At 47.1% G+C, this 26457-nt stretch overlaps 1 long non-coding RNA gene across 2 annotated transcripts in view; it reads right to left on the bottom strand.

Annotated features, from left to right (window-relative positions):
• Nucleotides 1-2871: 2871 nt before the first annotated feature.
• The window catches only part of LOC307113605, a 125430-nt gene continuing 101844 nt past the window's right edge, over nucleotides 2872-26457 (bottom strand). The window contains exons 5-7 of one of the 2 annotated variants that reach the window (XR_013814877.1): nucleotides 20325-20495; nucleotides 16910-16977; nucleotides 2872-8127 (exon numbers count right to left, since the gene is read on the bottom strand). This is a non-coding gene — a long non-coding RNA (uncharacterized lncRNA). The remainder of the gene's footprint in view (nucleotides 8128-16909; nucleotides 16978-20324; nucleotides 20496-26457) is intronic. The other variant, XR_013814878.1, reaches the window with a different exon arrangement.

Genomic DNA, 26457 nt, shown 5'->3' with positions numbered 1-26457 from the left:
GGCTCCCGGACCACTTTTCCTTTCCCAATAGCAGACTGTGTAGTAGGAAAGTCTGGTTTTCTCCAGCTTGAGAGGATCTTACTGGGCTGGATCCTCTGGCTTGCGATAAAACCCTCTGAAAGATATCTGCGTCTGAAGTGAAGTATTTATGGAGGGGCTAATTTTTTGTCTTGATGGTGCATTCATTCACCTACTATTGACTGTCCTGACCATGTGCCAGGCATTGTTCTAGAGCAGTGGTCGGCAAACTCATTAGTCAACAAGAGCCAAATATCAACAGTACGACGATTGAAATTTCTTTTGAGAGCCAAATTTTTGAACTTAAACTTCTTCTAACGCCACTTCTTCAAAATAGACTCGCCCAGGCCGTGGTATTTTGTGGAAGAGCCACACTCAAGGGGCCAAAGAGCCGCATGTGGCTCGCGAGCCACGGTTTGCCAACCACTGTTCTAGAGAATGCGAATAGAGCAGTGGAGAAAATAGACAAATTATCTGCCCTCTTTGTTAAAAAAATACCTTTTATTGATTTTTTTTTTTTTTTTTTTTTTTTAGAGAGAAAGGGAGAGGGATAGAGAGAGAAAAACATTGATGAGAGAAAAACATTGATGAGAGAAAAACATCATCGGTCGGCTGCCTCCTGCACGCCCCTCACAAGGAATCAAGCCCATACCTGGGACATGTGCCCTGACTGGGAATTGAACTGGTGGCCTCTTGGTTCCTGGCTCAATGCTCTACAGCTGAGCTACACTGGCCAGGCTTCTCTGCCCTCTTGAAACTAACATCCTAGAAGGAGAAACAGAACATAAACAAATACACAGACAAAATATATGCTATGACAAAAACTCAAGTAGAGTTAGAGAGAGTGCAGGTTGAGGGTTGTGCTATGTCCGATAGGGCCTCACTGAGGAGGTGATATTTCAGCAGACAGCAGAGTGAAATGAGAGGAACAGCAAGTGCAAAAGGCCTGAGGTGGTTTGTGTATTGACAGGCTCTTCTTGGCTTATTGTTGTTTCACGGGAGTGGATGTTATTTCGCTGTGCTGTTTCCTTTAAGAGGTAAAGTCACACGTGGGTTTGATGTCTGTTGTGCGCCTCCAAACAAGCCTAGGTGTGGAGCAGGTGTTGTCAGCGACCTGCTATGAAAGAACAGATTGTCTCCCTGGTTCCACGGCCACGCACTCATATCCTGGAATGGCTAATGAGTGTGTGTTTTCTGGTACAAAACCAGCGTTTAGGGATTTTTGAACTAACTCTGTAGTTAATCTCCAAAGTAATGAGAGCAGCACTAACCACTCTCACAAATGGGGGGTCTTGGGCTCCCTCCACCTCCCCTTTGGGTGTCTAGAGGGCATGTGCTGAGCTCCCAGGCCCCACCCAGGACCCCTGTTTGCTCCTATTCCCAGTCTTTCCTTGGGTTCTGACCTACACTCTTGTTTCTTCCATAGAAAAGCCCTATTTTCTTTCACTATTAACTTCAGCTCATTGAAACCCAGAGCTCAAACATTTTGCAACCCAAAAAAATGGTTCCCTTTTCCTGGGGGGGAGGGGGGGAACGGGGGGGATGGGAGGGCTTTCTTTTCAAACTCTGCCAGCCGGTGACACAGCAATGCAACACGTGCTTGCCATCCCGGTGGGTGGGACATGCCCTCCACTCCCAGGATGGATTGCGTTCTCACTAATGGGACAGAGAAAAGAGAAACAGTTGTCAACAGGGGAGAGCAGGTTGAAGGATCAGTTCCTGCTGCATTTTCTCCTGCCAGCAGTCTGTCTGTGTATCCCAGTGTTTCCAGGACAGACCTCCTTTCTTTAGGGACACACGCCGCCCACCACTGCGGGAGGGGCCCCCGGCTTCCTTGGGCGTGTGCGTTAGCCGGGCCCCAGGTGCATTGCTCACCTCCTTTGTGCTTTGTCTCCCAGAGCGTGATTTCCTCACGATCCCGCCTCTCGTTCTCCTCTGGGCCATCCCCGTGTGCGCTGTTAGCTTAACCATCGTCACGCAGGTGTTCCCTGAACCTGTGGGAAAGTCTCTGCCTCCCCAACCCACCCCTCTCCGGGGGCTTCTCCGTCTTCCTCCACCTGACGCTCCACTTTCCTGGGGAGTCCATCATCAGAAGATGCTCCCCATCCCCTCCCCCAGAAGGGGACCGTTTTCCCTGCATCTTCCTTGGGAGGAGTAACCTATTTCTAATCTGAGCCACGTTGGTGCTCCCCTCTGCTACTCCCCCACATTTGCTGAAGGGCCAGGCTCTCGGTACCGGCCATTCCTCACACCCCCCCCCCCACATCCCCCATGCCATGCTGTCCTCAGCTTTGGACTCAATTGGTCCTCTTCTTGCAGCTCCTGGCACTTGATTGTGGCAACGCCATTTAGTCCGGTTCCTGCTGCGCTGAGCAGCGGAGGTGGCTGGCTGGTACTCCTCCTGTAACTTGGCTCTAAGGCCACCGGTGTGTGTCCTGGACCCAGGGGCTCCACCTCCTCTGCTCAGCCTCATGCAGAGATGGTTGGTAACCAAGGTTCCCGGAGGCTCTAGCATGTAGTGAAAGCAACACAGAGCCTCTGCTGCTGCTTCTTCCTACCTGTGTACAGGGTGAGCGGAGGGTGGGGCAGGCAGAGGACAGGATGACCCTCCCTCCTGAGGGCAGGGGAGTAGCTGAATGGTCCGTCCTGTGATGCTCCTGATCCAGGGAGACCAGAGCAGTGGATCTCAAGACAGAGTACTCATCAGAAGGGATCTGGTGAAAATGCAGATTTCAGGGACCCGTTAACAGATAACAAAACTGAGACAAGATTAAGTAACTTGCCCAAAATTTTACAATGAGTTATATACTGTCTATTTCATCCTTTTAAACATTTGCATTCTGAATTTGGTACTTTTATTATCTGAAGTTCATAGGAATCTAACTCTGCTGTTGGTTCATTCTCCTGACTCTGCTCATGGAGTTCTGCTTCAGCATGTGGTCTGTGGTTTGAAGTTGGGAGCTTATACTGGGGGGCTGTGTCTGTGGGTGTGCCGTGTGGACAGGGTGGGGTAGGAAGAATCTCTCCTGAAGGTTTTAGTTTTGCTCCTTTACAGATACCCCAGAGTTGTTGGCTGCCGAGAATCACCTTTTATTAATTTCTAGGTATGGAGCCACCTGGGAAAATTTTGAACCTGGAACCCATATGAGACAACCCCAGAATGCAAATTCCCCAAAAAGAATCTTCTCTGTTCAGAGGAGAGTTGAGATTCAAACTTGTCAGTCATTTTCCTTTGATGGTGAGTAGACTTTCTCTAGCTCGCTGTTTGTATTAGGTTTCTCCAGAGAAACAGAACCAACAGAATGGGTAGATAGGTGGGTAGATAGGTAGGTAGACATACAGATAGAGATTCACTTTAAAGAGGCTTGGCAAGTGTAAAATCCGCAGGGTAGAACCAGAGACTGGAGACTCGGGAGAGAGTTGTGGTTTGCGTCCAAAGGTGGTCCGCTGGGAGAATTCCTTCTTGCCTGCGGAGGTCAATCTTTTTAAGGCCTTCAACTGATTGGATAAGGCCCACCCACATCACAGAGGAAAATATGCTTTACTCAAAGTCCGCTGATTTAAATATTAATCTCATAAAAAAAAAAAACACCTTCACAGAAACACCCAGAATAACGTGACCAAATATCTGGTTACTTCGGCCCAGCCGAGTTAACATAAAGTTAACTAGCACATCGTTTCCGTGAATGTGGGACATTGGAGGATCCTGGCTTGATGTGAGGGTCTCAGTTCTAACTTTCTGCTTGACACAGGCCCGAACACTTCATCTCCAACCCCACATGGAATTGGTCTATTTTTAGGCCCAGGTTTCTGAGTTCCGTTTAGGATGACCTAATTCTCAAAACTTGAATTTTTATTTGGAAGCCGATTACTGCTCTCATTAAAGCACTCTTCTCAGCTGATGTTCTTGAGCAAACGAGCTCTTTAACGACGTGTAGGGATTGGGGTAGCGTAACTCCCCTGGCCCACAGGTCTCAGATTGAGTGACTTAGCAATGGGTTTTTGCAACTGCAATTCACAGTCTTCACTTGAATATTAAAGGAGATTCAAGTTAAAACATCAGCTTAGAGAGCAATTTTGATCTGAACACGGTTGAGGCAGCACGTGAGCTCTGGCTTCATGAAACCATGGCCACAGATGAATCCAGAACCCACCGCAGTGTGTACACCATGGTCATGGAAAAGGTCCAGTGGATAAATCTTGTATTAACACTAATGATGATGGCCAAGGCACCATTTATGAAGCCCTCGCTAGATGTTCTAGGCCAGTGGTCGGCAAACTCATTAGTCAGCAGAGCCAAACAGTACAACGATTGAAATTTCTTTTGAGAGCCAAATTTTTTAAACTTAAACTTCTTTTAACGCCACTTCTTCAAAATAGACTCGCCCAGGCCGTGGTATTTTGTGGAAGAGCCACACTCAAGGGGCCAAAGAGCCGCAAGTGGCTCGCGAGTCGCAGTTTGCCGACCACGGTTCTAGGCACTATGCTTACTATTTTATGTCTGTTATTTCCTTAGAAACCCAGGCCCCAACAAGCCAGGACCTGCAAGACGTAGGTACTGTTGTTACCGTTTTACACGTGAAAACAATCAAAGCGTGGAGATGTTGCCTTCGCAGCTAGATTTGTGTTGCAATACTGACTAAGAATTCTCACAGTGAGTGTAGCAACCATCAGGCCGCAGGAAGTAACCAGCCTCAGATCAACTTACAGGCCGTCAAAAAAGGATCCAAAATCCAAAGCTGGTACATGTGTAAGAAGGAAGAAGAGAAATAACGCAAAGATTTTTCCCCGTCTCTCACTGCCAATGGCTTCCCTGACGGCTGATGGGGGAGGAATGAGAGGAAACACACAACTCACCACAGTGGATTCTGTGTGTTTCTTGTCGTTTTTCTCCCATGTTGTGCTGGTCATTTGCCTGTTTGGACTTAGATCTAGCCTCTGCCCTTCTCCTGTTCTGCTCTGTGTGGCATCAGCCCCCTGAAAATTACATTTCCCAGGCTCCCTTGTCCACCGGCTTCTTGTAAGGTTCAGCCAATGGGAAGAACCAACAGGAAATAGAGGTGTGACTGCCTCTCTTCGTGGCTCCAGCTTCCACTGGGAGATGTTTCCATCTCCAAGCTTCCGTTCCACCAGGGGGCCCGGGCTCCTGGGTGCTGATGACACCATCTCTGTCCTTTGTCCCTCTCGCCCTGAAGGTGATTACATAGTTCTGATCTTTAACTTGCATCTCTGTTCCATTTTCAGCTCTTCCAAAACCTCTGTAACTGGGTCCCTTTCAAAATTCCCTTGGTTGAACTGCCTGGCATGGGTACTGTTTTCTGGACTTCCATGGTCATGGTGTTGGGTCCAAGTTCCTCAGCCAGGGACGTGACCTCTTTGGACACTGAGAATTGGAAAAACACACGAGTGGCTGTAGGAAGGCGGGACATGCTTGATTACAAAGCAGCCAACAACCAGCTGGTCAGTGGCGTCTTATATACTCACTCAAACAAAAGAGGCCTCGTGCCAATGAGTGATGTTCGCGCTACATTAACATAAACAGGTTACAGAAGGGTGCGCCCGCGCAGTACGTATAGTGCCACTGCTGAGTCATTGCTCTCTCGCATGCATATGGCAAATGGGCCTTTAATATAATAGTGCTGTGTCATTGCCTTTGCGCATGGGTATGGCACATGGGCCTTTAACATCCGGTGTGCTCTGGTCAGGCCCCCACACATGGTAACAGTTTCTGTTGAGTAAACCGTGCATGCGTCATTCAACCTATAGTGTGGATTCAATTCATATGAATTAACCCTTTTTGAGTCCCAAGTGTCTTAATTTGGGTTCCGAGAATTAGGGATTCTTGTGCAAGTGACTTATTGGGGGAACACTCAGGAAAAGTAAAGGAAGAATAAAGGAAGCAGGATGGGACAGGGGCAACCTCGTCAGAATGTGGCCTCAGCTGGAGCCCACTTCAGCCTGATTCCGCTCCCTGATCAGGAGCGTGAATTGAAGCCCAGAATTGGCCTCACTTGCAGGCAAGGGGGCTGGGACTTTGCTCCTGTGTCACTCGGCCAATGGTGCCCAAGGGTGGTGCTGGTGGGGACCCATGATCTCCAGGGGCCTGAAGAGCCCGATCTCAGTGACGCGCAATCCTTGTGCAGCAGCGCCGCAGCCAAGAGGAAGTTGAAAGGCTTTCATTGTTCAGGGCGAACATCAGAACTCCCGCTATCAATGGCCATGAGACACTGAAACTCTCCAGAGAGTCGGAAGAACGCTCAGAATACAAAGTTCTGTTTGGGACGACCAGAGTGAAGCCTGGCATGAAGGTGGAGGTGGCTTTACACGGCGGGGTCCCTCTTTGAAGATTTGAAATGTTTTAATGAGATGTGTTACTTATTACACGGTCCAAAGCCAAGTGCTAAGGGCTATTCCTGAGGTTTTTCCTTGCATCGATCCCTCCCCATTCCTTGTATAAAAACCTTAGATCCACATGGTCTCATTCTTGGATTGTATGTCAGTTTCTTCATCATTCTCCCACCTCCCACCTCTCCCCGGGCCACCTAGCCTCCGTGTGGCTTCCAGCCTGATCATGAGGCACTAATCCCATCACATCTTTGCTAAAATCCTCCAGCCGGACATCTAAATCCCATCTGACCTTCCACACTGGTTCAGCCCCGCCTGCCCTCACCACTCCTTCCACCACTTTCCAACCCCATCCCCTCCTCTGCTTCAGTGGTTCCTCATCATGCTCATTAGTGTCTTCGTGCCATCAGCCCAGCTTGTACCCAGCAGCGAGCCAGGGTGGCCCAGGAGCAGCAGCCAGGCTAGCACAGCCTCACCGGTATTGCTGCCCACCAGTGAGAACTTCCATTTGTTGAGAGGGAATGGAAGGGTTCATTGAAATGCAAGACAACACACACAGAGGGAAGATGCAGTCCTTAAGGCAAATATCCTAGTGACTGTTGAGATGACGGAAAGCTGTGGGCTTCAGGGTGTGGGCACAGGTTCCTGCTAGACTGGAGGCAGAACAGAGCTGAGTGCCCAGTGCTGCCCGGTGGCAGAGCCACGCCAGCCTGGGAAAGAGACGGAGCAGGTGAGTCCACATTCAGGGCCTAGAAGCAGGCATCTCGCAGTCCGGTCCCGTGGGGCCAGCTGTTCGCACAGTGCGGGGCGTGGTGCTGAAGGCAGCTGCACACGCTCTGTCCAAGTTCAAGCAGCATTCTCCATCTGGGCAGATAAAGCCTGGCAGGAGCAGGGCAGGTCCGATAGACACTTCCGGTTAGCAACTCCAGCCCGGACTCCAGGCCTTCGGGGCTGGGGGACACAGCCCTAACAGGCCTTTTAACTCTCTAAGCTACTCGTTTCCATTTCTGTAAACCAGGGGACAATGTGGCTTTGTTCACAGCTGGGATGTCTAGGTAAAATACTGGATATGCTTCATGCCTGTCTGATAGCGCACGGCGATGCCCAGTTAGTCCTAGTCTTCTCCTGTCTGTCACATGTTCTCCCACGGGAAGCCCTGCTTCCTTCCCCTGGGAACGCACATCAAGCGTCTGTATTCGTTATGCCCCAGCACCAACTACATTTTCTCAGCACTCACTCACCATGCCTGGTTTTATCACAGACAGACAAGCAGCACCGATGGAATCTACTGCTTAACCATCACTTCTGTGGGTGCCTTCTCCCTACCCTGCAGCGTTATGCCATTCAGCAAATGCTGCAGATGCACCCCTCAACCAATCGGACTCCTCCAAAGGCTAGAACCTATCCTTGGGCTGAATCTGACCATCAGCCCATCTTGATGTCTTGAGCTGGGACTCCCATTGTTCTCCCAATGAAAGGACAGCCTCCTCTGAATTTGTGCACATTTGGAATTTCAGACTATGCTGTGTGAACACAGATTTCAAAATCTGTTTTCTTTGATCTCAAGGCCAACCCTCAAAGTCCAGTTGAAAAGTTCAGCCGATGTGGTTCGCTTTGCATGACGAGCGGGTGGGTGTCTTGGGAGAAGTCTGCCTGTTGGGAAGAAAGGCTAAGAAAGCTCATGAGTGCGGTCTGCTGATGCAGCCATCGCGCCTCCACTCCTGTGCTGCATCCTCTTCCTCGGCCCTCGGATGGTGGATGATACTGGGTGGGAGAGAGAAAGATATGAGTCACCCTTTAAAATCAGCCTTGCTTTGGCCGTGAGAACTGAAGACTCTGAAGATCAGAGCAAGTCCATATTCCAAGTCTTCAATGGGCCACGTCCTTTGAACATGAAAGCCCCAGTGGAGGCAATCAAGGCATGGGATCACTTAAATGATGGTCATCCTAGGCCCAGGTCCAGCTGTGAATAAAGTCAAAGATTTCAAGGTTCAAATATTTATGAGAATGGGACACTTAACGACACCATGCATTGCCAAACACATGCCTACGACCGGAAGTGCGAGGAGACCGCGTGGCTTCGGTTTTCCTCCCAATGCCATCCAGGGCTCTGTCTAGGGAACTCCGCCTTCCCTTCCTTGTTGGCCTCGGTAGGATGAACGGGGCAATGTCACTCCAAAGAAAGGAGGGCCAGCCCTTAGATCTTTTTGCCACTATTTCTCAATTTTTTAAAAAAAGAATGTGTTTTTGAAACAAATTTTTTAGAAACTTTTATGCATCCACTCATCTGCCTTTCATCTCCTTTCCTTTCCCTCTGCATGAGATTCTGGGCACAATTCACAGAAAAAAATGGGACTCATCTGCCTTCCCATGTCCTGCAGTCTTTCCAGTCTCCATGATGGGACTACTTACAACCATCTCACACTCTGAGACCAACCCTTTATGAATCCCAAGGTATTTAATGGGGTTCTAGCTCTGGTGCCTGTCCTACCCACCCAGACTCGTGCTGGTCTTGTACTCCATTCCTTATATTGGGGGCAACCCTTTGTTTGGGGGGGGGGGCGGGTATTGTGTATGGTCATGGAGCCAAGAGCCCTAGGTCCAATCCTCCTGGTGGTATGACAGATGACTTCATAGCTCCAAAAGTATTTCCAGTCAATTTCTCATAAGCTCCAGTTGTCCAAAGCTCCCAGGAACATTTAGGAGGTGGGGAGAGGGGTGGCCACAGTGGGGCTTGCTGCTGCTATGCTTTAAATAAAACTACGAAATGAGACCATGTGCCTGCCTCTCTAGCAGCTCCGCCTCATGGGCGGGTTAAGGTCTTCCTTTCCTCTCCTCTACCTTCTAATAGGAGAGTCATTCTTGGAGTAAACCAGATGCTGCAATTATTTGGCAAAAAAGAGGGTACCAGCCAGCTATCTAATGACTAAGCCAGCTCCACAGGCATGTCTGCTTACCACTAATATGTTAACAGCCAGAACAGCCTGGGTTCGCGGAGCGAAGTCCACGGAAGCTCACAGACACACGCAAGCACTGCTTCTCCCAGGAGGACCCTCAGGAGGGCTCTCCACATGAGCACGCAGGGCTGTGCCTTTAAGAGCTGGAGGGAAAGGATGGTCCTCCCCAACATGGCCGTCTGCTGATGGGAAAGATTCTCTCATCTTAACATGTCACAGGAGGGAGGGTGTAGCAGGAGGAAACCAGAGACTAGGGGGTGGGGGGAGGGGGCGCGGCAGACACAGCCTGTGGGTGGCTGGTCATGCTTCCCCTCCCAAGGCAAACCCATCGAGGCAGCATAAGGCCTCGGCACCTGCTGTGGCTCTGAGTCAGGGGGACATTCCAAAGATGCCTGCCTCCCTTGTGTGCTGAGGACACAGGCAGGAGGAAATGGAAGGCAGGAGGAAATGGAATGCAGGAACAAACAGACTGCACAGAACACAGAACACGCAGCTGGCCCCCACAGCCTGTTCTGAGAAAGAGAGAGACAGAGACCAAGAGCACGTGTGAGCGCTGTCCAGTCTGGCTCCACGGTGACTAGGAAACCCAAAGGGAACAAGGACCGTGCAAGGCTTGCTGATAGAGGCAGCATGCTGGGAGGCCGGTCAGGGTGTGTGTGTGTGTGTGTGTGTGTGTGTGTGTGTGTATGCATGTGTGTCTATGCATGCGTATGAGTGTGTGAATACCTTCACAGAGGCAAAGTTCCAATATGCAGGCCAACCTTCCCCTAAGTCAGGGATGGGGAACATCTGGCCCTCGGGCCATATAAAGCCCAAGAAATCATCTGGTCTGGCCCTGCCAAGGCATTAGGGGTGAGTTAATTAAATGGTTGACCAAATATAGCAGGCTGATTTTTAAGTTGATAATTCTGTGTGGCCCACGAACGATGTTATCAATATCCAAATGGCCCTTGGCAGCAAAAAGGTTCCCCACCCCTGCTAAGTGACCAGAAACCACGGCCCCCTCCACGGCCGGCGGTGCTCCATGGTGCTCTGGGGACTCTGCCATCTTTGCTGGGACGCCTTGGCGGGGCCATAACGTGTGCAGGCCAATGTAGAGTTATTTTAACTTTCAAGACATTTTAAAGTTCTTAGGAACCCACCATCGCAGCCAGCCATCTCTGCTAACGGTGTTTCAGAGAGAAAGGACTGTGTGGCAAGGACCAGTCCTGTGTCCAGTGTCAGCCCCTCCGCCGGGCCCTTCCGACGCCTGGTCGTTTCAGGAGGCTGCACCAAGAGGTTCTCCGTTTTGCTTTACTTTCCTGAATGTGTTTCCAGTTCAATTAGCCCTCATTTGTCTTTCTTTGAAACATGTTCTTGCTTTTCTGCAGTTTTTTACCCCCAGGTTGGCTTTTGGCTTTGGCAAAACTAGGACATTGAGAAAAAAAAAAAAAAAAAACCTGTAAAATCTGGAAACTCCCTTACCTCCCACATTAAGAATCTCAAAGGTGTACACACGACAGAAGCCCAGTCCTTGGCTTTAATTAGGAAGACTGCAGACGTCGGAGCTGGACAGACCTGCAGGCAGGCCCTTGTTTAATATTTCCTTGCAGGTTACTGCGGGCCAGTTCACTACCCTCCCTGAGTCTCCACTTTCTCATCTGTAAGCAGAGGTCGACTATGTACCCTTATCAGGTTTCCTGAGGATTGGATCGGTCGGTCATGCTCAGCCAACAGCACATGGCAGTTACTCAACAAATGCTACGGCTTCCTTCCCCAGCTGTCCTCGCATCCTCGGTGTCCCTGTCAGCAGCTGCCATTCCCAGACATGGCCCACATGGCCGCTATCCATCTTCATAAAAGGCCTGACAGGGGGGCTTCTTTCAGGGAAACATGAAGGGAAGGGGTGTCGGGAGCTATTAGCATCTGTTCATCCAAGCATTTTAACAGATTTCCTTTGAACAGAGGGCAGCCCTCTCAGATGCCATGGCCATGGGAGTCCCCGTTCTGTGTTGAGAAGCAGGATGGTATTTAGGCTCAGTGCTGAGACTCGGGAATCGGGCAGGGCTGGCTGGGATCATGTGCTGGCTCAGCCGTGGACCAGCTGTGTGACACTGGGCCCATCACGGAATTCTCAAAACCTCAATGTCCTCATTGCAAAATGGGGGAGCAGATTGTACCTCGAGGGCGTTGGTTGTTATAGTTATTAAATAAAATAATACTTATTAAGCACTGTTTCAGTCATTAGCTACTCCACAACATACCCTTCCAAAAGTTAGTGGCTTAAAACAACAGCTTATTATTTCTCACAGTTCTGTGATTTAGACTGGGCTCAGCTGGCGGTTGTTCTGCTCCATGTGGTGTCTGCTGGGCTGAAACGTGCAAGGTGGCTCCTCTGCTCACATGTCTCACACCTCAATGGGATGGCTGGGACAGCAGGGGGCCATCCAAGAAGCTCTTCCCCCTACCCCCACCCTCCCATCCCTTCCCCCAATGTCATCTCCATTTGGTAATCTGGGCTTTGTTACAGCATGGTCGTCTCAGAGTAGCTGAACTTCTAATTTGGCATTCGGATCCCGAGAGAGAAGCAGCAGACACTGCCAGACCTCCTAGAGGTTAAGCCTGGAACAGGCACAGTGTCGTTTCCATTACAATGTTTTCGTCAAAGCAACCAGAAGGGCTTCCAGGTTCTAAGGAGGGGGAATAAGCTCTATCTCTTCAAATCCAGAACCACACCTGCCTGTAGGATGGGGAGGCATGGCAGGCACCATATCTAGAGACCAGCTACCAAGAGCCCTTAGCCCAGTGCCTGGAACAGTAGGAGTCAGTTCCCACGATGCTTGGCTGAGATCAAATTCAGTCATCTGCACATATCAGAGGATGAAACGGAGACTCGACACCTGACATTTCAGGTGATCTTGGGTCCTTCAGATGGATGATCAAGAAATCATTCCAGCCCTAGCCGGTTTGGCTCAGTGCATAGAGCGCCAGCCCAAGGACTGAAGGGTCCTGGATTCAATTCCAGTCAAAGGCTTGTACCTCAGTTGAAGGCTCGATCCCTGGCCCTGGTTAGGGTGGAAGAGGCAACCAAATGATGTGTCTCTCTCACATTGATATTTCTCTCTCTCTTGCTCTCTCCCTCCTTTTCACTCTGTAAAATCAATGGAAAAATATCCCCAGGTGAGGATTAACAAAAATGAAAAAAAAAAAATCATTCCAAGCAGGCATCCCCGACAGAGACCCCGAGAATCTGTGTTCCTCCTCACCCCTTCCTCGATGCCTGGGCCTGGGTAAGTGGCCCTCTCACAGTGCCATAAGCAGCTCAGAGGCCCTATTTGACACGGGGATGGACGCAAATGAACGCAACAGAACGTGGGCACAGGTGGCTCTTGCGAGGCAGAGCGGAACGTGGCAGCCACTGGAAAGGAGACTTATGGCTGGAGATGTGTCAGCGTAACTACAAAACCCATCCGGGTGAGAGATTTCTACCACAATAAGGAACGATTTGGTGTGTCTGTCATCCTGTCAGCCATTCGGCAGTGATGGATATGAGAGAGGGCATTGCTGCAGCAGGCCCGAGCTGGAGGGAACACGGCTATTTCCCTTCATCGGATTTCACAGCCAACGGCGCAGGCAGAGCCTTCAGCAGGGCCAGGTCGGGTCCACTCTTGTAAGAATCGGTTTTCTCCCCTTCCCCTCCCCCCAGGTTGGCAAAGCTCTATAATGTTCTTCTTTAAATAGAACGGGATGAAGGGTCGAGCAAGGAAAGAAGTGGTTGGTGCGTATGCATAAAGCCCAAAGACGATGACTAAGAAAAATGTCATTAATTTTGGAGAAATTACTTGAGAAAACAGACACATCTGCTAGATGGAAGGAGCAGGTGTATGTAACTGTAGGGAGGAAAAATGCTGATCTAAAATCCCGCCTCTTCAGGGTATTATTTACAGGTTGTAGAATTGGGAAGAGATTGTGGCCGTGTTATGCACTCTGTGTTTGGACCCTGAGCAGGTGGCCTGTGGCCAGGGTGAAACTGACAAGCAGGCAACCTCCTCCCAGTCCCTTTTCTCTCCTTGGCATCACCAATCCTGCTTCCGAGTTGGCCTTTCTGTCTCCCAATTCCTCGGTGCCCAGTGCTCTTGTGATTCCAGGCCTATTCTCCCATCTCACCACAATGTATACTGGAGGAGTAAATATATATATTGTTTTAATCAGCTGCATGTCTTTGAGGGGGGCGGTTGTCTTTGTGTAGGAAACACCTGGGTAAGTCGCTGGAGGGTGGAAGGGGAGGGACACCCTGAGGGTGTGGTTGGGAGGAGGCAAGGACACAAAAGGGGTGACAGAGGTCTCCCGCCTGGGAAATCATCAGAAGTTGAGAAATAAGACAGTCGCAGAGAGAATAAAATGCTGAGCCCCTTGGCCAAGATCTGGCACCTAAGACGGCAGAAACGGCCCAATCACTTTTTTCAAGTGTGACCTACGACAGCAACAGCCCTAGACTTTTCTCGGTCTCTGTCATTTTTTCCATGGCCACCTCTAAGCCAAATAAAGACCTAAGCAAGTCTGTTATGAAGTAGGAAGCCCAAACAGCTCAATGTGTGCTAACAAGTTAGTAGCAGCTTGAAATAACGATACGAGTCGTTTTATTGTTAAATAACCAATCAGATGAGCCCACTTGGGAGGTGCATACCTCTCAAACCTTGGAACCGGATGAGACGCCGCCGCCCGCCCTCCACTCTTGTTCCATGCTGATTTCCACCGGGCACGAGCTTTTCATCTCAGCAACTCTGAGCATCCAAGATTCACAGGGATAAGATAGCATTGCAAGGAATGTAGCGCAATCTACTGTTGAAACAGTGAACTACTTGGACCTAGAAGCTTCTGCGGAGCCCAACAGACAGAACATCACTTTGTTTCCCTTGAAAGTTTAAAACACTCTACAGTACCACTGTGATTCCCTGCAGCACCCCAGGGTGTCTTGGCGCACAGTTTGGGAACCATGGTCATACAGCCTTTTAAGTTGCAGGCGCTGACACCGTGTCCAGGCCTTCCATCTCTCCTAACTTTCGGCAAGTCCCGATACTCCTGAGAAGGCCTGTGTGAGTGTCTAAAAGTGGATGAGTGTCAAAGTGGGTCCAGCGAGGCACACGAACAGCACACACAGGTGGGAGAGGACTGAGAACAGAGGCAGCAGCTCAATCCTTTATAACGGCTTGAACATATCTTTAAAAAAAAGTTTCTATTTCAGAGAGAGAGGAAGGGAGAGGGGGAGAGAAACAGAAACATGGTGAGAGAGAAACAGGCGGGCGGCCTCCTGCACACCGGCTACTGGGATTGCCTTGACCGGAAATCCAACTGGCAACCTTCTGGTGCACAGGACAACGTCCAACCAACGGAGCCACACCAGCCAGGCGGCTTAAAAATATCTTCATTTTTCCACTTATTCATTCCTTTCTTCACTCATTTTGTTATTAAAGCAACGCATTTGTGCCATTCGAATAGCCTACAATACGGTCCCCTTTTCCTTCCCCCAGTTACAGTGGTCACCCTCAGAACCTCAATCAGACCACGTTACCCCTCCGCTCGGGGCCTCCAGAGGTTTCCTATCGCAGACAGAAGCCGGAGTCTGGCAATGGCCCAGGTGATCGGGCTCCCATCCTGACGGCCCCCGGCTCCCCCACGCCACTCCCATCACCTCGGCCTCTTGAAGGCTCTTCACACAGACCAGGCCTGTTCCTTTGTACTGGCTGTTCTCCAACTGGAATGCAAGTATCCCCCAGATATCCAGACGGCCAGCCCTTTCCTTCCTTCAGATCCTTGCTGTAATGTTAGTTTCTCAATGAGACTTATTGTTTTAGTCCCGGTGGGCTGCTATCACAAATTACTATCCACGGAGTGGCTTAAACGGCAAACACTGATTTCTCACAGTTCTGGAGTCTGGGAAGTCCAAGATCAAGGTGTTGGCAGATCTGGTATCTCGTGAGGGCCCTCTGGTTTGCAGACGGCTGTCATCTGGCTGAGTCCTCAATATGGTGGAGACCCAGAGAGATCTCGTGCCTCTTCCTCTCCACCCTTGTGACCTAATTACCTGTCAAAGGCCCTACTCCTAATACCATCTTATTGGGGTTAGAATTTCAACATATGAATGGGGGGGGGAGGGTCAGCACAAACATTCAGTCCATAACACCTATTCTAACAACAACGTTAGCACTGAGACACCCCTAACCTCCTGCTCTCAGTACTCCTCCCTCTATTTTTTTACGTTAACTTTTATTGTGGTAAGAATGCTCACATATAATTTACCATTATAAACATTTCTAAGGTGCAGTTCAGTGGCGTTGAGTATATTCGCAGTGTTGTGTGCGACCCATCAAGAGAACTTTTTCATCTTGCAAAACTGAAACTCTGTACCCATTAAACAACTCCCAGTCCCTGATACCATTCTATAGCTGTCTTTACAAATTGGACTATTACAGATACCTCATATAAGTGGGATCATACAGTATTTGTCTTTTTGCTACCGTCTTATTTTGCTTAATATGTTATCCTCAAGGTTCATCCCTATTGTGCCATCTGTCAGAATGCCCTTCCTTTTCAAGGCTGACTAATATTCCATTGCATGTATCTCCTGCATCTTGTTTAGCCGTGTGTCCACCGAGGAACACTTACATTGCTTCCCCTTCTTGGTTATTGTGGATAGTGCTGCTCTGAACATGGGTGTGCACCCTCCTCCATGTTTATTTCATTGGATTTTTCACTTTATACCATATTATATAATCGACTTATTTAATGTGTTTACTATTTACTCTGTTTCCCCTCACGAGAATGGAAGCTCCATGAGGGGAGGGACTCTTATTTGTCCCCTGATGTATCCTAAGCAGAACAGGGTTAAAATAAATGCTCACTAAATCGTGCTGTTAAGAAAATTAAGAACAAGCATCGACTGTGGGCCAGGCCTTGTGCTAGGCGCGAGGAAGCACCAGCAAACAGGACATTTACACTTCCGTGGGAAGTTAAATAAAAGGAATTCGTAGGTTCAAATCTGGCAAAGCAAGCTTACTTACAAGAATGAGATCAGTTCTGCAGATTGCTTTTCATGCGGATCCTCTAGCTTGAATACCACTCCCTCGGTGGCATATGTGTCCTCATGACTAGGAGTGAGTGATTTCTATCTCCTCATTTAAATTCTACTTGATGTGAAGATATTTGAGTAATTTAAATCAAGGTTGAATAATGCTTCTACTTTTATGTTATCTCTGCTGGAACATTTCTACCCACCAATCTTGCTTCATTGAAGGGTGTATTTCAGGATTCTCCCGACCACTCTTTACGATTAACATCCGGACAAAGGAAAGCTCTGTGTTTTTTCTCATCACACCTCTGCCGAATTCCTTGGAATAATCTTTAAAAAGGAATGATATGATTTCCAAAGCCTGAGTAAGAGCTAAATTTGAATCAATATTTTTACTTGAATCAAAGCCCAATGTTCCGTAAAATAACTAAGCTCCCTCGTGGGCCAGCGTCCTGGGAGTCGACCTATGGGGAGCTCAGAAGTTCGGGTCTCCGAGCGTATGTGGTCAGTGTGGCTGATTCCCCCTTCTGCTTCTGCCTACCTGATAGGAAAAGGATTCTTTTCACTCCCTCCTCTCAGTAAATGTAAGTATCTCTTTGGTTATCTTTTCTATGAAAAAAAAAAAAAGTAATACACGATTACCCTAGAAAACATAATAACAGAAAGAACATACACAACAGCAATGGTCCCAACTGCTACTGTTAAAACCATGGCGGCCATGATTCTAGATCTGCACTGTCCAAATCGGTCTCCACTATTCCACGGAGCTCAGGACACGTGGCCAGCCCAGGTGGAGATGTGTCCTAACGGGGAATACACATCAGGCTTTAAAGATTTCACACACACACACACACACACACACACACACACACACACGTGTGTCAATAAGTTTTATATTGATTACATGAGGAAATAGTAATATTTGACTCGATTGGGTTAAATGAAACATATTATCAGTTATATTTTTTTCTTTTTACCTTTTTAAATGTGGCTGCTAGAAAATGTAAAATTACACATGAGGCTTGCTTGTTTCTGTTGGTCAGTGCTGCTCAGATAATCTATTCTGCACATCTCTGCACATAAATACAAGTTATTAGAGCAAGATCGCAGCACTTTCTATTTCACACAACCCAGATTATTTACTTATTAATATATCATTGGAATATTTCCATGACTACCAGTATAGATATATTTCTTCAAAATTATCTGCAATAGCCACAGTGTTCCATTGTTAAAACAGGCCACCATTTCTTCAACCAATATCCTACCATTCTACAGTGGAATGTTTTCATTTTTCACTATTACAAAGAACATTGTAATAAATGTCCCACATCTTTGCCTATGTGAGTGATGGTTTTATAAGACTGTCTTAAAGTGGAATTGCTAAATCAAAAAGCACGCACATTTTTAGGACTTTTGTTACAAACTCAAAACTGTTAAGCCACTCTCTAAATATGTGGCGGTAATTGAAACTCTATCAGCAGGTTAAACTGGTTCATTTCCTTACAGCTTTCCCTTGTTGATTTTTCTAGTTTAAAGAAAATCTCATTGTCTTCATTTTACTACTCCTATTCTGAGTAAAATGGACCATTTTCACATTTTTATTAGCACTTTGTAATTCATCTTTTGTAAACTAACTGCATGTCTGTTGCTCATTTGTCTTTTGGAGAATTCATTCCTTGTTATTGATTTACAAGGATTTTTATAGGTAGATTATATTCATCCTTGGTCACATGTGTTTCATATGTTTTTTTCTTAGTTTATTTGCCTTTTAATCTTTTATGTTACTTTTTGATGTTCAGAGGTTTTAATCCTTACATAATGTCCTTTTAAGATAACTGCCCTTGAGCTTGTGTTAAGAAATTGCTATCATACTTAAAAATTACGTTCTTATTTAAGCATAACATCTTCTAGTCTATTCTTGGTGAAATTTGTTACATGTATTCCCTTACACCATATGGAATCTATTTTTGTGCAGAAATTGTGAGGCTTATTTTTTTTAAATGTTTAGCTAGACATCCCAACACTATTTATTAATAGGCTGTATTTCCTCGCTGGTTTAAAGGAGAGCTAATAAGGCAGAAGGTAGGGTACATACCAAGTCCACGGAAATTCATAGCAGTCGGGTGAAAGAGGCATGTACTTGGGCCCCACCTGTGTGGCTCAGTGGTTGAACATCGACCTATGAACCAGGAGGTCACGGTTCGATTCCTGATCAGGGTACATGCCTGGGTTGTGGGCTCGATCCCCAGTGTGGGGCGTGCAAGAGGCAGCCGATCAATGATTCTCTCTCTTCATTGATGTTTCTCTCTCCCTCTCCCTTCCTCTCTGAAATCAATAAAAAATATATTAAAAATAAAATAAACCTGTAAAGTTCAAGTATTTTGCCCCAGAAAAGTGTGCAAATATATTCAGCTTTGCATGAGGTTTACAGACCCCTTAACGTCGGTCCAATAGACTTACTGGGATACACAGACGTCAACACAAGGATCCCTTTCCTTATGGAAAAGGGAATCAAAACCTGGAGGTAAGTCCAACTTCCGGTAAAAGCAGTTAAAGAGGTGCGACTCCCCTCTTCTGCAGTCACATTGGGATGCTCACTGGTCCCCAAACAGACTGCCCTTCTCAGGCTCAGGCCTCTTCCCACGGACACATTGTCTAAAATGCCATCTTCCGCTGCAGTAAATACTGCATCCCTTCCCCACCCTGGGCAGGAATGTCAGTGCCCAAGGTGGTGTTTCCTTATCCACTCCCTCGCCCCCGGAACTGGCCTCACCTCACCCAGCAGAGGATAGAGTGTCCTTCTTGGTCCTGGTTGACACAGACCAAGAAGGACACTCTATCCTTTGACCACAGTCACTGGTCCAGGAGTGATTGTGACCTTAGCCATCCACTCTGGGGGAGCTGAGGTCAGAAGCGGGGGCAGAAGCACTCTCTCTCCCACTAGACACAAAGGTGGTACAGAATGTGTAGTTTGATACAGTAGAGGTCAGATAAAAGAGGACTGAACCCATATATTCTGAAGAGGGAGAACAATAAATACTGAAAAACAAATATGTATTTGTTCCTACACTAATAAAAGAGAAATATGCAAATTGACCATCACTTTGCAATGCCCACCAGCCAATCAGGAGTGAGTATGCAAATTAACCTGACAAAGATGGCAGCAGCCTCGCCCCCCAGCCACTCTGGACCTCTGGGCAGCACACATGCAGGCACGGAATGGCCGGGCAGGGCGGGACCTCTGCTATGAGCGGGAGTGCAGGATGGGGGTGTAAAAGGAGCTACAGGAGCAGCACTTTGGCTGGAGCGAAGACTGAAGGCTCTGGTCAGAGCGAAGATGGAAGGCGGCGGCCAGAGCAAAGGCCTGGGTCCCGGGTGCTGGAGGAAAACCGTTGCCGGCAGCCAGGGGAAGGAAGGCCTATTGCATGGGTCTTCGTGCAAGGGGCCTCTAGTATACATATATATATATCACTAGAGGCCCGATGCACGAAATTTGTGCAAGGGCCTTGCCTCCCCACTCACCATGGCTCTGCCTCAGCCCCCGCCTGCTGCAGCTTTGTCCGGAAGGAAGGACATCCAGAAGGATATCCGGTGTAATTAGCATATTACACTTTTATTATTATAGACACACACACACACACACACACACACACACACACACATGCACACACACAGTCTCAGTACTATGGAAGTAACTACCAAAAGAATCAGCCAAAAGAATCTGAAGCAGTTGCCTCTGAGGAGGGCAAAATGAGAAGGGGCTTCTGTCATTTCTAAAAACGTTGCTGAGCCACTGCACTCGGCGTGTTGAGTGCTTACATACCGACATTGTGTGGTTACCTCTGGGGAGTAGCATTGTGATGGAGGGGGCTGGCTAAAGGCCAGAAGTATCTCCATGCCCTTCAGTACTAATGGGACTTCTATGGCCGCCTGTATTCAGTTAGTGTCCATACCTGGATCCATGCTGGTGGAAGACATCACCTCTGCCGATGTGACACGGAGGGCTGGGTGAATTTACTGGTAATCCAGGGTGGGCCTGTCTGCGGATAGTCCCACAGGTGATGGCGTGATGGAGCTGTTCACGATGGGCCATCCACAGGCTCTGTGACCAGGCTCTATTCCCCCTGATGGACGTGTGAAGAAAACCGTGTCAACATTTCCTGAGACCGTGCTCCCCGATTCATGCAGAGACCTCTGGCCTGGCTCTGGCCACCCTCCCTGGTGCCGGGACCCAGACTCCTAATGGTTTCTGCCCGATCCACACTGCCCAGGGCCGTGACCCATGAGTCTGGTGAGCTGGGCTGACCTGGAAAGAGGTCAAGCTTTGGAGTCACCGTAGCTGAGTTTTGATCCCGGCCCATCACTGACTTGCTGGATGATTGAGCAGATCACCCACCTAATGTGCCCGAGAGTCTGTTTTCTCATCTGTCCATTGAGATGAAGAATCTCAATCGATCGAGATTATTAATATTTTGTATAAGAAAGACAATGGCATGTAATGGATGCTCTATAAGTGTATTCCACACAAATGAGACCAGGATGTGAAAGCTATTGCAGTCCCTGGTGAGTATAATTTAGAAAAAGAGATAAATAAAACCACCAGTCACCCCCTCCCCCCACCCACCCTTCTAGAACACCAGATTTCTAAAATGGCTGGACACACCAACTACAGTCTGGCTCTGTTTATGCTGTCTGCTTGGCAGTGATTCACTAACAGCTATTGGGGGTTGGGCGGTGGGGGCGGGGGCGTGATCAGCATTCATCTCTGGGTCACCAGGTCAAGTGGGTACTCATCAGGAAAAATGTTTGGCTATTAAATGCTCCATTGAGTCCTTTAAATATCACCTGATGTGTCATAAATTTGGATTAGCCGTAGAAAATCAATCTTCACCATATGCAAATTAAAGATGAAATGAGATTGTCCTCGTGGGCCACTGCTCTCCCTCAGCACACCAGTCACTCCAACTTTGTTTAACCGGCCTGGGTTTCTCTTCCGTTTCGCTTCCTTTGTGACTTGAAGCCCATTATCCCTTAGACAGTTTACGATGGGAGAGCTCTGGTCCCGAAGACGGCTTTCAGAGGGAGGCTGCTGGCGGCTGGGGGCTTCCTTTCCTCTCTCCCCTTCGACTTAGCTGCCGCCCGCTGGGAGTAAACCTGGCTGCGCTGACCTTGGCCCTGAGACCATCCCCTGAAAATTGATGTTGAACTTGGTAATGATGCATATGGTACATGTAGGCATGTGCACGTAAATTTGTAGTCTAGACATTTATTCAGGAAGTTACATTTTTCCACTGAAAAATAAGGTTGGTTAGAGTGTTGTCCCACTATGCCAAGGTTGCAGGTTCGATCCCCAGTCAGGGCACATACAAGAAACAACCAATAAATGCATAAATAAGTGAAACAACAAAGTGATCTCTCTCTCTCTCTCTCTCTCTCTCTCTCTCAAATTTTAAAAATCTACACTAATAAAAGAGAAAGATGCAAATTGACTGTATCTTCACGACACCCACCAACCAATCAGGAGTGAGTATGCAAATTAACCCAACAAAGATGGCCTCTGAGCAGCATGGGAAGGCAGAAAGGCGGCTCCAGGCTGGAGCCGAGGCAGAAAGGCGGCTCCGGCCGGAGCGAAGGCGGTGCCAGCAGCTAGGGGAAGGAAGGCCCATTCTTGCATGAATCTTCGTGCACTGGGTCTCTAGTAAAAATATAAAACACCATATTTATTAGTCACTCTTTTTGGTTCCTTGGGGTCAGACTTCTCATAGCTGGACTAAATCTTTTGGTTTAGCATGACAGAAAGTATGCAAGTTTTTTACCAATCCCCGAACTGCTCTTCCCAGCTCATACAAATCCCTATAGCATATGACTACAGGTAGGGAAGCAGAACCAAAGCACTGACAACTTCCCAAGGGGACGCAATGCTCGCATTAAGCCCCAGCAGCGGCTGGCTGCCCGGGAACTTACGAACGCTCTGCCTTTGTGTTCGGCTGGCTTGCCATAGGACGTAGTTAATTAGCCTGCCTGGGAACCCACTGGAATGGCAGGGAATAAACTGCACTACTTTATCGTTTGCTAAAAACTTGCAATAAATCATCTCGCTCAATTCTCTCAACAGTCATGTATTATTATTATCCCATTTTACAATATGGAAACTGAAATGCTGAAAGATTAAATAAACATATGAAAAACCTTAAAAACATTCATGCCTTCTGAGCAGTAATTCCATTTCTAGGAATTTACTTTGGAAAAATAAGAAGTTCAACGATAAAGAACTTTCCATACAAGGAAGTTACACATCGTGAAAAATGGAAAACAACCTACATGTCCAAAAATAAGGAGTCACTTGGATAAATTACAATAATTCAATATATTTAATAATCTCTTAAAATCTGGTTCTTGATTATAATTTAAGGAAATAAGCTTACTATATAATTTTAAATTTTAATAAGAAGGATTGCCTCCTCTTTATGTGGTATTGTCCCAACTTTGCTGTATCTCTGGGTATTTGCATAAAAAACCAGATGAAAGAAATAGCCTAAAATATTAGGAATGGTTATATGTGTTCCATGAGATTACTACTGACTGTTCTATTATCATAATTCTCTGCAATAAATAAGTGTCATAATTGAAAACTGGTGACCAATAAAGTAATAAAACAAGAGTAATACACAAAATTATTTTTAACGTTAGTCTGCCCATGAGTAGGTAGTGAAAACTAAAACACAGGAGCTACTTGGAGTGCTTTTGAAGGTCAGCATAAACGTACGCCAATACGGTTATTTTATCAAAACCACTTTGCCCATTTCTAGCTAATTTATCTTGAACAAGATAAACAAGATTTCATGAGGGTCTGTGAAGTCCCCAGATGTTTGGTTCATCCCTCCAATTTTCTATACTTATCTTACTCATCCTCTGCAAAGCACTGCCGGTGTTTGGGAAAATGGTTTTGTGAAAGTTGGTAAATTGCTGGGTAAAATATTTCCTTGGATAATGGCGTGTCTGGCACTGCAAACATCTGAAAACTCTCCGAGTTCTTAGGTTTCCGGTGGAGGAGGTCAGCTAATGTCTCTGGAGATGGCTCCTATTAGGGAAGCTTCGGGTGATGGAGTTAGGAGGGACGTGATAGGTTGCCGCTGCAGACTTCTACAAAGATGTTCAGGAGGAGTTTCCAAAGAGGCATGGTCCCTGCTTCTGTCAGGAGGGAGGGAAGCAAACTGATTCTGCCAGGAGAAGGTCTGGCCTGCGTGGGGCACTTCTAATGGTGCCCCAAGTCCCTTTCTTAGCTTTTTGTTGTTGTTCAATTGCATTTAAAGCTGTGATTTTTAGCATTTTTTGATTTGGGGACATTTAAATATCAATATATGGGTCTTTCAAAAATATCAAACTCATTTGGAATATAGTGATACTTTTTTATATACAATTCTTTGATTCATCTAGAACGTACTTTCTCTTTATTACATAAAATTATTAATCCACCAAGAATGAATATTAGTGATTTTGTTAAGAATCATCCCTCCCAAGGACCTGGAGAGTATCATGCTAAGTGAAAGAAGTCAGCCAGAGAAAGACAAGTATCACGTGATCTCACTCATACGTGGAATCTAAGTAACAAAACAAACGAATGAATGAAGTGGATCCAGAGACATGGAAGCATGGAACAGAGTGCGGAATCTAAGAGGGAAGGCGGGGGCGGGTGGGTGGGTAGGAGGTAATCAATCAAGAACCTTGTATGCATATATGCATGGCCCGTGGACTCAGACAATGGAGAGGTGAGGGCCTGGGGTGGGGGATGAGGGCAGACTGAAGGGGGTTAATGGGGGGAAAAGGAGGACATAAGTGATACTTTTAACAATAAAGAATTATTAAAAAGAAATAATCATTATCATCCTTCCCACCATTTACCAGTACCTGTGACCTGCTCAGAATGTATGCTAATGTGCTAAGTCCTTTAACGCACATTAGCATACATTATTTGCTTTTAAATCTCATAACACTGTGCAGATCAGGGAACTGAGCCTCCAAGAGGCTGAGCAGGGACACAGCCAGCAACCTGGACTTGATGGCTCCCAATTAATTCACTCTCTTCAACACCTGTGTCGCAGACCCCATTGTTGCATCAGGCACGGTCCCCTCCTGAGACTCCTGGTAAGCTCTGTGGCTCTGCCTGTCCCTTCTTGCATTTTCTCGTTTAAGCAGCTGATGGGACGAGTCCCTCGGATGAGAAAGTTCATGTCAGTTGTTCCAAAAGATTTAAAAAATAATTTTTGTGTTTTAATTATCCAAGTGATACATATTCATGACTGAATGCGTAGGAAGCGCACCTAAGCAAGAATAAGAAAAATTAAAATCACTTGTGAACTCAGCACCGGAGGTGATCACTGTGATGATGGCATTTTCATGTTCATCCTGTTCATTTATGATCTGTCTCCCTCCATCAGACTAAAATCTCCATGAAGTGGAGGGGGGTTGTCTCTTTTGATCTCTCTTGCATCCCTGGGGTCTATGTATGGATGTCAGTCTGCTGCCCAGACCACAAGTTCAGGATGGAGGTACTTACTACCCAGTCTGCCGAAGTGCTGCCCACAGATGAGCCCTTCTCTAGGAATGGCCTTCAGCCAAGGGGAGTGCTTCTCAGACTCTGACTTCTAAGCAACTTTCATGCTCGTCCATTTCTTTTTTACCTTTTTCTTTTGTTTTCCCACAGTTGCTTTATCACTTTAGCCCAGCGGTTGGCAAACGGCGGCTCGTGAGCCACATGCGGCTCTTTGGCCCCTTGAGTGTGGCTCTTCCACAAAATACCATGGTCTGGGCGAGTCTATTTTGAAGAAGTGGCGTTAGAAGAAGTTTAGGTTTAAAAAATTTGGCTCTCAAAAGAAATTTCCATCGTTGTCCTGTTGATATTTGGCTCTGTTGACTAATGAGTTTGCCGACCACGGCCTTAGCCTGTTCTCTTCTTTAGGACTTTGTGTTACTAATTCCTAGAGACCCTGCAGTGAGCACTCCATTGAGTATACTCCAAAATTTCTCTCTCTCTCTCTCTCTCTCTCTCTCTCTCTCTCTCTCTCTCTCTCTCTCTCTCTGTCTCTCTCTCTCTCCCCTGGTCCTAGATCATTTTCAGAAGGATGCTCTTCCTCTGAACCTTTTAGAAGCAATTCCATTGCCTCTTTCTTCAGTATTTTTTTCAAACTCCCACATCTTGGTATTTTTCTTTTTTTTACCCTCAGACGGGGTAGATCCATCCGGACGGTTTGCCAACTCTCCATCTGAAGGACAAGTTAATGACAACACCAGCCAGTGTCTTTCTAGTTTTTAGTGGCCTTTCATGCTGCGCTCTACCTGACTGGCTGTCTGTGTTCTAAATAATGAACCACATAAAAAACTACAATCACCCATGTGGGCTCTATTAGGTTTGCTTTTTGTTCTCCAGGCAGCCAACGGTGTTTCTCTGATTGGTACTGCACCCCTCAGAGCTGATGACCTCATTTCCATGAAGAACTGCATCACCACCGTCAGCATCTCAGCCACCACCACTCCATAGGCATCTGCCTGGATGCGGAACAATGAGTCCGAAGAAGCAAGGTGGGGACAGAAGCGAGGGATTGGAAGATAAAGATACAAAAAAAAGGGGAGTGAACTCTTTTTGCTTCGTGGCGAAGCACACAACTAGGCCATGGGCGATTGGCCCTGGGACTCCGCTGGCAGTAGATGGTAAATTCATATGAAATGTGTATTTACCCTATCCCAGCCTGTCTTCATTTCACAGGAAAAGTAGGGGAAGTATCTGTATGGCATTGAAGTCAAGGAGGATTTCTTTAACAAGATCCAACCCTACAAATATCAACACAACGCAAACTAGAAAAAAGAGCCATCAATATTATAACCACACAAAAGGTAAAACTTTTCTATAATCATAATCACTATCATCAAAGTAAAAAGATAGGGCACCGAGTAGGAAAAGGTATTTGTACTACACATGCCTGACATGTATAAAGAGCGTCTGCATGTCATTTGGAAAGAGATCATTAACTCGGTAGAAAAGTGGGCAGACAATGTGAGTGGACAATTCACAGAAGGAAAAAAAACCAA

Source organism: Cnephaeus nilssonii (genome assembly GCF_951640355.1).
Source record: "Cnephaeus nilssonii genome assembly, chromosome: 17".
Taxonomy (NCBI): Eukaryota; Metazoa; Chordata; class Mammalia; order Chiroptera; family Vespertilionidae; genus Cnephaeus; species Cnephaeus nilssonii.
This window is presented reverse-complemented; position numbering and strand designations above follow the sequence as displayed.